The sequence below is a fragment of the Trifolium pratense genome, linkage group LG3, assembly GCF_020283565.1.
Source record: "Trifolium pratense cultivar HEN17-A07 linkage group LG3, ARS_RC_1.1, whole genome shotgun sequence".
NCBI lineage: Eukaryota > Viridiplantae > Streptophyta > Magnoliopsida > Fabales > Fabaceae > Trifolium > Trifolium pratense.
Window position 1 is genome coordinate 18309347 of NC_060061.1, and position 14562 is coordinate 18323908.

At 32.5% G+C, this 14562-nt stretch overlaps 1 long non-coding RNA gene across 2 annotated transcripts; it reads left to right on the plus strand.

The window, feature by feature from the left end:
* The first annotated feature begins 6859 nt into the window (after positions 1 to 6859).
* On the plus strand, positions 6860 to 13811 carry LOC123918489. 2 transcript variants are annotated; one of them, XR_006812795.1, is made up of 4 exons: positions 6860 to 8378; positions 8513 to 10350; positions 10446 to 13504; positions 13731 to 13811. It is a non-coding gene; the product is annotated as an uncharacterized LOC123918489 (long non-coding RNA). The 2 variants fall into 2 exon arrangements; XR_006812794.1 differs by lacking the exon at positions 13731 to 13811 and having other exon boundaries at positions 8513 to 11277; positions 11375 to 13319.
* Positions 13812 to 14562: the final 751 nt, after the last annotated feature.

Consider the following 14562-nt stretch of genomic DNA (forward strand, 5'->3'; position numbering starts at 1 on the left):
TCGTTCGTTCATGTGCACGTTTTGATATAATTTGTCATATGATAAATGTGCTTATTGCTTTTAAAATTATAAAGAATATTAAGATATTTGTTTATTCATTTTGTAGTCATCCGATTTCTGGATATCAGGAACAATTTGCAATTCTTGTTCATAATGGATACGAATGATAATTGCCACAGATTCATAGATAAAATTTCTTCATTGAATCGTTCTTTATTATTTTTGTTTGAGTTTTGATCGTAAGTCGGAAATTGAATTGTGAACCTGTTTTTTGCAGTGTGGTTCATCAAAATAATGATCTTCTTTCATCATAGCATGTAGCCTCAAGTTTTGGTTTGCATATTTATTTTTAAAGCATATATTTTCATGATATTTTATTTCCTCTGGTGTTGCAGGGACGATAATACATTTCTTTCTCATGTTTGATCTTCTCGTTCTGTATTCTGATTCTTTATTTTTAGTCTTTTGATTGAGGTTTGATTTGGTTCTGACTTTGATATATGTTAACCGAAAAACGACATTTCTTTAATGCATTATGTTTTGAAACAATAACATTTGATTAGTATCAAGCCTCAGGTTTATTTTGGTACCTCTACTTTGAATGCGAATTATTTTCGTATCTTTTTTTATCTGGCCGATTCTTGTTGTCCAGTCTTCTGGATTTGCTCCTCTTTGATTTACCATTACTACTTATTCTTTCTTATTAATGTTGAAAACTATACATGATTTAAGATTTTTTGTTTTGTTTTTGTTTTCGTGTTTTTGGAGAGCTTGGATCTTTGTTATGCTGATTTATGACTTGGTTTGAAGAACTATTGTACTATTCTTTCTTCTTGGTTCTTTTTCTACAATCTGTTTGTTACAGCCTAATTTTAATTTTCTTGCGGTGTTAACAGAGTAAGATTTACACGGGTTTGGTATACCACGAAAGTTTCCTACTTTTTCAAACACTGAACCTTTTTAATCACCGTCTTAAGTGTCTTATGTGGACGAATCAACCTTACATGTGAACCATAATGTTCAGTTGGCTGTGTTACATATTTTTTCTAGGCTTTAATTTGGTGATCTGTACTCATATTTGAATTCTTCACATTTCATAATAGTTGTTTCAGCATCCACACCTGATTCCTTTGTGAAAGCTCATGGTGAGGTTATCATATTCTTCCAGTGTTGAAGTTTTTGTGAGTTTCTGTAACGTTTTACTCAGTGGTTTAACATACAAAATTCTGGAGTAACTCTTCCCTTCCCAAGGTAAGGATTTTCGACAACTTGGTTAGGTGGTGTTTGTTATGATGACCTGTTTCATTGGCCAACAAACTCCTCTGGTATAGTTCATGATTGAGCACACCATGATATTAAATTGATAGTGAGGATATGATGTTGGTCTATAGTAAATTCTTTTTGTTTCCATCTTTAGCAATTCTGAGAGCATATAGTTCATGATTTCATTGATATTGGAAACGTTGTCACTCTAAAAGGTGTTGAAGTCAAGCCAAATCGCACTGTCACAAGGTTCTTTCCCTATCTCTCTCACATTCTCTCTGATTTTGTGATTTTCTCTCTGATTTTGAGATTCCCTCTCTGATTCCCTATTGATTTTGATGATTCTTTTTGGAGTTTTTGTGCACAACTACTTGCCAATGCTCAAGCAGCAGCAGCAGTTAATGCGAATAACAAGGTTTTCTTATATTATTTGTTGAATCTCTTTCTTTGATTAATTGATTTAATTTAGTTTATGTTATCCATTGGTAAGTTAGTAATGATGATTGTTATCTGATTTTTGTATTGTTTTGAAATTGTAGAAACAAGCTTATGCCAATGAAGATTGGATCCTCTCCTTCACTATCCTCTCCACTTCAGGGACTTGGTTTGGAGAACTTTGCTACTCTTCTTTCTTTATTCATAGCTTTTCTTAAAACTATTTTCCTCAACCTTGTTAACCTTTCTGTCTTAAGTGGAGATGTTCAATTCTTTTCGTTTCATTATTTCTTTTATCGATCTCGAGAGCATATATTTTATTGATTAGTTATTTTCTCTTTGGTTTTGCGAGAGAGGCAATCGATAAACACAATTCCTCTTGATGTTGAGGTTAGATTTGGTTCTTCTTGCTGGTTTCGATCTTGGAATTTTCTGTTCATATTTTAATGATCTGCAGCTACTAATGAATCGTTTGGGTTTTAATTGATTTCTCTTCCAATTCTCCTTTGATCATGTGCACTTTTTGATATAATTTGTCATTTGATAAATGTGCTTATTGCTTTTAAAATTAAAAAGAATATTAAGATTATCGTTTATTCGTTTTGTAGTCAGCTGATTTCTGATTTCTGGATATCTGGAACAATTTGCAATTCTTGATCATAATGGATACGAATGATAATGGCTACAGATTCATAGATAAAATTTCTTCATTGAGTCGTTCTTTATTATTTTTGTTTTTGAGTTTTGATCGTAAGACACAAATTGAATTGTGAACCTGTTTTTGCAGTGTGGTTCGTCAAAATAATGATCTTCTTTCATCATAGCATGGAGCCTCAAGTTTTGGTTTGCATATTTATTTTTAAAGCATATATTTTCATGATATTTTATTTCCTCTGGTGTTGCAGGGACGATAATACTTTTCTTTCTCATGTTTGATCTTCCCGTTTTGTATTCCGATTCTTTTTTTTTTTTAGTCTTTTGATTGAGGTTTGATTTGGTTCTGACTTTGATACATGTTAATCGAAAAATTGTATTAGGACTCCTCTGTATTAGGTGGAAGCCAAAATTGTATTATTTAATATGGCACATGATCTTGCAAATTTGATGGAAATATGTGTACTCTTTTTTATATAATTGTTCATTCAATAAATTTGCTATCGCTCGAACCTATTCCGAAGTCAGTTTTGGATTCGGTTGGTGTTCCGACATCCCGAATCGAGGTGGCTCTAAATTCATGTTTACCTACCTCTCTAGTTAAAGAGAGAAGATAGGGTTTCGAAATCAGATTTCCTCTCCTAAGTGCTTGATGGTTCCAGACTCCTAATCTTGGTTGGTTGTCATTTCTAGAGGAGTTGGACTGCTTTCCAATGATAGTATCCAACAAGGTCGCCAATGACCAGTACAACAACTGAAAGCCAGGGTATCTTACCCTAAAAGGCAGAGTTGGAATACTTAATTCAAATCCAATAGTAGTTAAAATAAAATGAATATCTGATATTCGTTGATCCAATTTTGCAGTGAGCTTATTTCTAATTTTTTATATCTGGAACAATTTGCAATTCTCGGTGATAATGGCTACAGATACATAGATCAAATTTATTTGATGAGTAATTCTTTATTATTTTTACTTTTGAGCTTTGAATGTAAGACAAAAATTGAATTTTGTGTACTTGTTCTTATGCAGTGTGGTTTTCTCAAAATAATGATGTTCTTTTATGAGTCATTCTTTATTATTTTTATTTTTGAGCTTTGAATGTAAGACAGAAATTGAATTTTGTGTACCTGTCCTTATGCAGTGTGGTTTTGTCAAAATAATGATGTTCTTTCATCATAGCATGGAGCCTTGGGTTTTGGTTTGCATATCTCATTCTAAAGCATGTTTTGTTGATATTTTAGGTCATCTGGTGTTATAATTTTCTTTCTCTTGTTTGATCTTCCGATTTTGTATTCTGGTTCTTTTTTCTGGTCTTTTGATTTTGAGGTTTGATTTGGTTCTGGGTTTGATACATGTTAATTGAAAAATGACGTTGTTTTCTACAGTGCAACGTATTTTGGAACAATAATATTTGAGTAGTATCAAGCCTCAGGTTTATGTTGGAACCTCTACTTGTAATGTGAAATATTTTCATTTCATTTTTTATCTGCTGATTCTTATTGTCTAGTCTTCTGGATTTTCTCCTTTATGATTTACCATTAATAACTTATTTTTTCTTTTGAATGTTCACATACTTCCCGTTTAGCCTATAATGTGTGGCTTTCTGGGATCCAGTGGCAGGAAGAGGTTCACATACTTTCTGCTCAGCCTTGGGATAGTGTTGGAGCATGACTGTGAAGCATTTAAGATTCACTTTGCCATCCCTAAGGATGAGGAATTATTGACAAGCTTGGTTTGACTCTTCTTTTACTCATCAAGATTTTGTTTTGTATAATTTTTTGATATAACACTTTGTTTGATAATCAAGAGATGCATTTATCAAAGTTTGATATAACACTTTGCAGCGGGCTAAAAAGTTTCGATGTCCAGAATGACTTGATAAAATGGACAAGGGCGGAGAATGATTCAATATAGATAAATTAAACTTCTTTAATATGATTCGTTCTTTACTATTTTTTTTATTTTTTGGCTTTGATTTTAAGAAGTGCAAATTGAATTTTGAACATGTTTGTCTAGTTTGATTTTGTGATCTCTATTAAATTCTTTTCGTTTTAAAAAATTCTTCTATTATATATTCCTCTTGTTTGATCTTCGCGTTCTGTATTCTTATTCATTTTTGGTTGATAATTTGGTATTTTGGTTGGTTTCGTTCTTGGAGTTTGCTGGTTTTATTTTAATGATTTGATATTATTATCGAGTTCAATATGGTTTTAATTGAATTGTTCTTCTAATTCCACTTATGCTTCAGATATTATTCTTCGTGTACAGATGGGTGTTACCCCATCACACTGAAATCATGTGTAGGTGATGAATTCTTCACGTTCCTACATCAAAGAAATTTTACCCCATCCCCTACACATGATTCACACTGAAATCTTTCAACGTCGTGTCTACCTAAATCTTCTCTTATCATGTCTACATAACCTTGGTAGACAGATGAAATTTAAGTGATAGGAACATGAAAGCTAAAGGATAAACTGGGGGTAATTTACCAAAGAAATCTCTTTCTTTTGATAATATTTTCGGATCTTTGTAACATGCATAAGGTATATGTGAGTAAATATTTTTGACTGCTAGACATTTGATAGTTTCAAATCAGGGCATATCAACTTTCAACAACCATGCTTAATGTTGTTTCCATATTGTTTTTTTTTTTTAATTAAATAAGTTAATGATGGTTGCATATGATCTATATATCCAGGTTATGTTCAAAACAGAGAAATAAAACTAAAAAAGTTAGCAATCCTTGCAAGCCCCTCAATGATCTGCTTGTTTACTCCAAGCAGTGCATTATTGTCCAATATGATTTTACATCCCACTATAAAGGATTTGGTAGAAAGGTAAACAGAGAAAGTGATTGATTGTAAAATTGATATATTAATACACTAAATCATGTTTTCCAATTTTCGTTTTTATATTCCAATTTTTGCCTTGATGAGATAATAGGTTAATTAAAGAAGTTTTCCACCACACATTTGAAATATGATGAGACATCTCATATTTTTTTTGATTCAGAGACATGTCATTTATCTTTTAATGAATGCAACAAAATGTGCTAGGTAAATGGGCAATTGCTTAATTTGAGAGGAATGTATGTTCCTTGCAATTCTGATCACCGAATTAGTTTGGAGAATTATGCTACTATTATTTCTTTATTCTTGGTTTCTTCTACAGCTATTTGTCACATCGTAATTTTGCTGTACATGTTTGGTGTTCACAGGGTTACATGGATTTGGTTTATTTCACAAGTCTGCAACATGTTAATTTTTATGTCCGAAGTGAAGAAATTGGAGATGAGTACCTCTGCGATACATTTTTCTGTCTGTGTTATATATTTTCAACTATTGCTATTTGACAATCTGAACTTAGATTTGAACATTTATGCATTCATGCTTCTCAATTCTTCTCTCAAAGCCTTGGCAAGATTATCATTACTCATTATTGGGATATAATTGGTCTTTTTTTTAATGGCTACAGATTCGTAGATAAAATTTCTTCATTGTGTCGTTCTTTATTTTAGTTTTGATCGGAAGACACAAATTGAATTGTGAACCTGGTTTTTGCAGTGTGGTTCGTCAAAGTAATGATCTTCTTTCATCATAGCATGGAGCCTCAAGTTTTGGTTTGCATATTTATTTTTAAAGCATATATTTTCATGATATTTTATTTTATCTGGTGTTGCAGGGACGATAATACTTTTCTTTCTCATGTTTGATCTTCCTGTTTTGTATTATGATTCTTTTTTTTTGGTCTTTTGATTTGGTTCTGACTTTGATACATGTTACTCCAAAAACGACGTTTTGATCTTCCCGTTTTGTATTCTGATTCTTTTTTTTTTTTGGTCTTTTGATTGAGGTTTGATTTGGTTCTGACTTTGATACATGTTAATCGAAAAACGACATTTTCTGTATTGCATTATGTTTTGAAACAATAACATTTGATTAGTATCAAGTCTCAGGTTTATTTTGGTACCTCTACTTTGAATGCGAATTATTTTCGTTTCTTTTTTTATTTTGGTACCTCTATTTTTGACAACTTGGTTAGGTGGTGTTTGTTATGATGACCTGTTTCATTGGCCCATAAACTCCTCTGGTATTGAAGTAGGCTTAAATTGTGACGTTTCATATTGAGCACACCATGATATTAAATTGATAGTGAGGATATGATGTTGATCTGTAGTAAATTCTTTTTGTTTCCACCTTTAGCGATTATGAGGGCATAGTTCATGATTTGTTATTTATTCTTAGGTGCAGGAGAGGATACGATTTTGATTTAAGTCTTGATATGCTTTTCTCAGAAGGATTTAATTGATATGCACCGACGGTGTAAAATAATTTTACACTGTCAACCAATAACAACCATGTTTTCCGTTACATCACCCCATTCCACCCCACTTTCTTGATATGACATGGCAAAATAATGTTTGTTTATTGGACGATTGTGCAAAACTATTTTAAACCGTCGGTGCATATCAATTAAACTCTTCTCAGAATCAAACTTCTCTTGACTCTTCTTTTACTCATCAAGATTTTGTTTTGTATAATTTTTTGATATAATTCTCTGTTTGGTAATCGAGAGACGCGTTTATCGGTTTTGCAGCAGGCTAAGAGCTTCCGATGTCTAGAATGCGTTCATAAAATGGACAAGAGCCAGAGCCAATAGTTTTAATTTGGTGATCTCTAGTAAATTCTTTTTGTTTCAATCTTTATCGATTTTGAGAGCATAAACTTCATGATTTGTTATTTATTCTTAGGTGTTGCTGGAGAGGATATGATTTTGATTTACGTCTGGATATGCGCTCATAATTTCACACAATCAAACTTCTCTTGACTCTTCTTTTACTCATCAAGATTTTATTTTGTATAATTTTTTGATATAATTCATTGTTTGATAATCGAGAGATGTGTTTATCCGTTTTGCAGTGGGCTATGAAGTTTCGATGGAATGCCTTGATAAAATGGACAAGAACATGGAGCGTAAAGTTTTAATTTGGTGATCTCTAGTAAATTCTTTTTGTTTCCATATAGTTTTTTTTATATAACTTGTCAAACTATTGAAAATAAAAGAATATCAAAATATCCGTTTATACATTGCAGCGAGCTGATTTCTGGATATCTCGAACAATTTGGGATTATAATGAATAAGAACGATAATAGCTGCTATAGATGCATAATCAAATTTCCTCAATCATTCGTTCTTTATTATTTTATTTTTTTGGGCTTTGATTACCATACACTCAAATTGAATCGTGAATCTGTTTTTCTGCAGCATGGTTTGTCAAAATCAAAAAAATGTTGATCTTTCATCAAGGCATCGAGACCTCAAGTTTTGATTTGGTTCTCTCTTTTAAAATATTCTAGTTTTCAATAACTCCATCGCTTTCGAATGCATATTTTCTTGATATTATATTTCCTTTGATGTGAACACTGATTTCTTCTGGTTCTATCTTTCTTTTGTTTGATCTTCATGTTTTGTATTCTTATTCTTTTCAGGTCTTTTGATTTGGTTCTGGCTTAGACCGCCGTACATGTGAATTGAAATATGACATGCTGTTTTCTGCAGTGTAGTGTGTTTTGAAACAATAACATTCTAAGTAGCATCAAGCCTCAGGTTCATTTTGCTACCATGTACTTGGGTTGTGAACTATTTTTATTTTCATTTCTATTCTTATTGTCTAGTCCATTTACTTCTTTGTTCTATGTTTGGCTTTTTTATCTGAATTCTGACAGTGCAAAAGTTTACATGATTCTTTAGGAGTTGGGACAACTTGGTGGTCCTCTCTTTGTAATGTGGATCCGCGACTTGGTTTGAAGAATTATGCAACTATTCTTTCTTTCTTCTTGTTTATTATTTTACAACTTATTTTTCACAGCGTAATCTTTCTGTAAATGTATCATGTGGTGTTGGTAGAGCAAGTTTTACATGGGTTTGGTGTATTACAAAAGTCTTCATCTTTCTCAATCACACTGCACCTTTTCAATTCGCCGTCTGAAATGTAGAATATTGGAGATGAGTTTCTTTGCCGGTTAGTTCTACTTAACTTATGTGAACACATTAACAAGGACACATGAACCATTATGTTTTGATGGCCGTGTAATATATTTGCTAGGCTTTAATTTGGGTTTCTCTTCTCTGATTGGGATTTAATGTGGGTTTCAGGATTATGAATTCTTTACGTTTCATTATATCCGTTTCAGCATCTCCACACTTCTCGATTCCTTTGTGAAAGCTTAGAGAGAGGTTATCTTAGACTCTCCCTTTTTTATCTTTGGCAAATAACTTGTCATTTTTAAGTTATATGTATTTCTTCCAGTGGTGAAGTTTTTGTGTTTCTGTATCCGTAACTTCAGATTTACTCCGTGGTTTTGCACACAACTTCTGGAGTAACTCTTCCCTTCCTAACGATTTAGGAATTTTGGACAACTTGGTTATGGAGAGATGATATTCTTCTACAGTTATTTGTTGGCTATGTTAATTTTACTTCATTGTTTCTCTGTTGATTCTTGTTGTTTACTCTCTCGATTTACAGGAGAGAAATAAATGAATGTGCAACTATGGCGGTGATTATAATTGGTTGGGGGTTTGCTTGAATACTACTTATTAAGCATCTTTCATAGTGTATATTTTCTGACAATTGCTTTAATAATATTTTTTTTCAAGTTTATTTCATTCTTGAGAATCTGTGTATATTTGTCAAGACCCGATACTAACTCATATTTAGTCTGCTAAGCCTAGCCTATACACTTTGTTAACTTTTCCTCTCTTCTGGAATTAATTTGGTAATTCAAATTTAGATTTGAACATCTCTGTTGGGATTATTCTTTGCAAGTTATGGCGAGATTATCAGATAATGGTGATTCATCATTGGGATGTAATTGGTTCTTTTTATCACATGTATATGTATTTTGTGTTTCTTCCATTGTTGAATTTTTATTTGTTTTTGTATCCAGAACCTGAGTACTCTGACAAAGATTAGAAGATTTTGGAATGACACTTTGGTCTTTCCCAAGATGAGGAATTTTGGACAGCTTGGATACATAAACTTGATTCTGATGATTTGTTTGTTAGGGCCAGATAACATAACTTTGTCGGGGGAGGTTTTCTAAATCTTCTTTACCTTTTTTTTTGTGTGATTAGTGATTTATGATGATGATACACCTAAAATAATACCCTCTTCATTATAGTGGCCAAAGGACTCCTCTGTATTAGGTGGAAGCCAAAATTGTATCATTTAATATGGCTACATGATCTTGCAAATTGGATGGATTACATTTCAGTCTTTTTTTGATACTCAACATATACTTTTATCAGTTCCTGAGTTTTCTTTGTGGGTGTTACAGGGGAGAGAGCCTATAAATATGTGCTTTACTGTGGAACCCATGGCAGACAGAGGCTCACTGTATTTTTTTACTTGGTTACTTTGGTCTCCTGATGTTGAGGTTTGATTTGGTTCATATTTTAATGACCCCTGCGCCTACTATGAATTTTTTGGGTTTTAATTGATTGCTCTTCCAATTCACGTTTGATTATGTGTCTACTCTTTTTGATATTACTTGTCATTCAATAAATTTGCTATCATTGTTAAAAATAAGAAGAATTTTGAGATATTCGTTGATCCATTTTTGCAGCGAGCTTATTTCTGATTTTTGGATATCTGGAACAATTTGCAATTCTTGATGATAATGAATACGAATGATGATAATGGCTACTGGCTACATACATAGATCAAATTTCTTTGATGAGTCGTTCTTTATTATTTTTATTTTGGAGCTATATTCTTCGATCGTGTACAAGTTGGTGTTGAAGTTTTTGTGTTTCTTCCAGTGTTGAATTTTTATTTGTTTTTGTATCCAGAACCCGAATACTCTAACAAAGATTAGAAGATTTTCGAATGACTCTTTTGTCTTTCCCAAGATGAGGAATTTTGGACAACTTGGATACATAAACCTGATTCTGATGATTTGTTTGTTAGGGTTAACTCAACTTTGTCCGGGGAGGTTTTTACATCTTCTTTACTGTTTTGTTGTTTTTATTTTGATTAGTGATTTATGATGATGATGATACACCTAATAAGATACCTTATTCATTACAGTGGCCAAAGGACTCCTCTGTAATAGGTGGAAGCCAAAATTGTATTATTTAATATGGCTACACGATCTTGCAAATTGGATGGAAATTTGGTCAACTCTTCTAAGAATCTTTACAGTTCAATCTTTTTTTGATACTCAGGATATACTATTGTTAGTTCATGAGTTTTTTTTTGTGGGTGTTGCAGGGGAGAGAGCCTATAAATATGTGCTTTACTATGGAACCCATGGCAGACAGTAGCTCACTATTTTTTTTACTTGGTTACTTTGTTCTCCTGATGTTGAGGTTTGATTTGGTTCATATTTTAATGTTCTGCACCTACTATGAATTGTTTGGGTTTTAATTGATTGCTCTTCCAATTCTCGTTTGATTATATGTGTACTCTTTATTACATAATTGATCATTCAATAAATTTGCTATCGTTGTTAAAATAAAATGAATATCTGATATTCGTTGATCCAATTATGCAGTGAGCTTATTTCTGATTTTTTATATCTGGAACAATTTGCAATTCTCGATGATAATGGCTACAAATACATAGATCAAATTTCTTTGATGAGTAATTCTTTATTATTTTTACTTTTGAGCTTTGAATGTAAGGCAAATATTGAATTTTGTGTACCTGTTCTTATGCAGTTTGGTTTTGTCAAAATAATGATGTTCTTTTATAGACAGAAATTGAATTTTGTGTATCTGTTCTTATGCAGTGTGGTTTTGTCAAAATAATGATGTTCTTTCAGAGACATCTCATTTATTTTTTAATGAATGCAACAAAATGTGCTAGGTGAATGGGCATTTGCTTAATTTGAGAGGAATGCATTCTGATCACCGAATTGGTTTGGAGAATTATGCTACTATTATTTCTTTATTCTTGGTTTTTTCTACAGCTATTTGTCACGTCGTAATTTTGCTGTACATGTCTGGTGTTCACAGGGTTGCATGGATTTGGTTTATTTCACAAGTGTCCCTTCTCAAACTCTGCAACATGTTAATTTTTATGTCCGAAGTGAAGAAATTGGAGATGAGTACCTCTGCGATACATTTTTCTGTCTGTGTTATATATTTTCAACTATGGCTTATTTGACAATCTGAATTTAGATTTGAACATTTCTGCATTCATGCTTCTCAATTCTTCTCTGAAATCTTGGCAAGATTATCATTATTCATCATTATATAATTGGTCTTTTTTTAAATATGTATATGAATATGTATTTTGTTTTCGAATAATTGTTCTTAGATTGTGTACAAGCTGGTGTCGAAATTTGTGTGTTTCAGTATTCGGAACCTGAGTACACGATTCTGGAAAAAATATTTGCTCTTCCCAAGATGAATTATGGACGACTTGGTTACATTGTAGGTTTGTTTGTTCTGATGATTTGTTCGTGAGGAGAGGTTTTCTATAATCTTCTTTCACTGGTTTCTATTGTTATTTGTGATTTAGATGATGTAGATGATGATACTCTTAAAAAGATATCCTTTTCATTACAGTGGCCTGGGACTCCCTCCTCTCTATTAGGAGGAAGCCAAAATTATGTCACACATAATCTGCAGGCTTTAATTTGGTTATCTCTTCTAAGACACTTTACATTTCAGTCTATGTTTGATAATGAACATCTACTTTTGAGTTTTCTCATACTTCCCATTAAACTAGTCATTTTTTTTTACTTGTGTGTATGTGTTTCTTGATTTGGGATATGACTTTTTGTGCTCTAGGAACGTGAGTATGAAGCATCTTTTTATCCCTCCCCTAAAGATAAGGAATTCTTGACAGCTTAGTTTGACACTTTTTTGTAATGTTGATTTGTCACTTCCTTTGTTACAATTTATTCTTTTATTTTCTTTGCCTTTGTTATAATTTTTTTCTTCTTTTTATCTTTTCATTCGTCTCTTTCATTTGTGTTACTTCCTTTGTTATACTGGGGAGAGAACTATGAATGTACTGTGGGGATTCAAAAGTTGTGGTGAAAATTGGAAGTACTGCCTTTGGATTAAACAGTCATTTTTTTCTTGAATGTACTTGTTTTGAATGGGGTCCTATGATAGTGTAATGTGGCAATGTTGATTTGAATATTAGGAGAGCTTCATCATTTATGATTATGTAGTACATGTCTATCTCTCTCTTGGATAATCGGGATACACATCCTGTTTTTCAGTGAGTTGAAGTTTGAATATCTTGTTTGTAGATACTTGATACAATTAGATAAGAAAGGTGAGGACAGTTAATTCATATTTCTTCAATGAGTTGCTATTTACTATTTTTATTTTCAGACTTTGTTATAAGACATACTAAATGAATTGTGAACAACTTTTCTTCTAGTGTTGAAATTTTTGTGTTTCTTCATGTTGGAGCTGGAGCCGAAGTTTTTGTGTTTCTTCTTGTGTTGAAGTTGTGTGTTTTAGTGTCCAAAACTGGAGTACTAGTCTGTCATAGGGTAAGAGATTCTGGAATAACTCTTTGCCCTTCCCACGATGAGAAATTTTGGACAATTTGGTTATGTGATATATGCTGTTTGCTGTGACAATTTAACTTTGTTGAGCGATGTTTTCCATGATTTTCTTATGCTGCTTTTATTTGTGATTGGTGATGATAATGATGATACTCCTTGAAATATATCATCCATTCCTCTTCATTACAGTCTTTACATGTATTAGGAGGAAGCCAAAATTGTCTCATTTCACATGTATGGGTAAATGACCTTGCAAATTGGATGGATGTATCATCTCCAGCATTTCATATGTATGGGTACATGACCTTTCAAATTGGATGGATGTATCATCTCCAGCAGGCTTTAATTTGGTCATCTCTTAGACTCTTCACATTCACTTCTGTGTATTAAAGCAATAATTTGGTAAAAAAAATACATTTTTATAACAAAAGCTTTAATTTGGATCACTTCACATGTATTTCCACAAGTTTATATTGTTTAGTTTCCATGTGAAGCTTTTTTATTGTTCTTGCAATTAATTTGATTCATAATTCAGGTATTTTGTTTTGTGCTTTCTCTAGGTCCACAGGAATTACCTTCTGTTTTTGTAACTTTTCTTGCATGGAGCATAGCCGAGGTGATATTTTTATTGGGTTAGATGTAGTTCATTTATGTTATGGTTCATATTCACGATAAGTAGGCACGCACTTCAGCTTGCTTTTTAGGAGCCAGGTTTGCTGTTCGAACAATTTAATTACTACCATTACCGCGCGCTGATTCCATTCTGGTGTAAGCGTCATCACCATTTTTATACACTAGTGCAACTGATTAATTAATACAATGCAGTATGGTTGATGTACCAGGCCCTTCCATTTATAAAGAAGAAGAATATCTATGCAGATTTCTTTTCAAGCCTCCCATTTAATTATTATGATTTCTTTAAGTAACTTTTTATATTTAGTTCTGATATTTAGCACTTATGACTTATCTGCACCTATGTATTGTTTACTCTTACAATTTATGCTTCATTTCTCTCTATCAGCGGCAATCGAGACTTGCCAAACACCATGACATGAAAATAGCATGAGTCGATCAAGGTAGCAATCCTTGCAAGTTCCTCAATGATCTGCTGGTTTACTCCAACCAGTGCATTATTGTCCCACTATATACAAAAGGATTTGGTAGATAGGTAAATAGAGAAAGTGATTGATTGTAAAATTAATATATTATACAAAAGGGTTATAGTGTTCTTCATCCTCTTGAAATACTCAAGACAACACCAAATCTTTATGTTTCCCATTTTTCGCTTTTATTTTCCAATTTTATCCTTCAAGGAGACAATAGGTTAAGGAAATTTTAATTTTTCAACGACACTTTTGAAATATGATGACACATCTCATTTATTATTTAATGAATGCAACAAAATGTACTAAGTGAATGTTTACTGTTGTTATTGTTGGTGAGACTAGAGGAGTGTCGGGAGCAGCATACTCTGAGACTACTTGTTGGGGAGTTAAGGAAGCGCCGAGAGTAACAACGAGCCAGCGTCAAAAGGATGAGTCATATCTCCACCGTTCTTTATTATTTTTGTTTTTGAGATTTGATCGTAAGACACAAATTGAATTGTGAACCTGTTTTTCTGCAGTGTGGATTGTCAAAATAATGATCTTCTTTCATCATAGCATGGAGCCACAA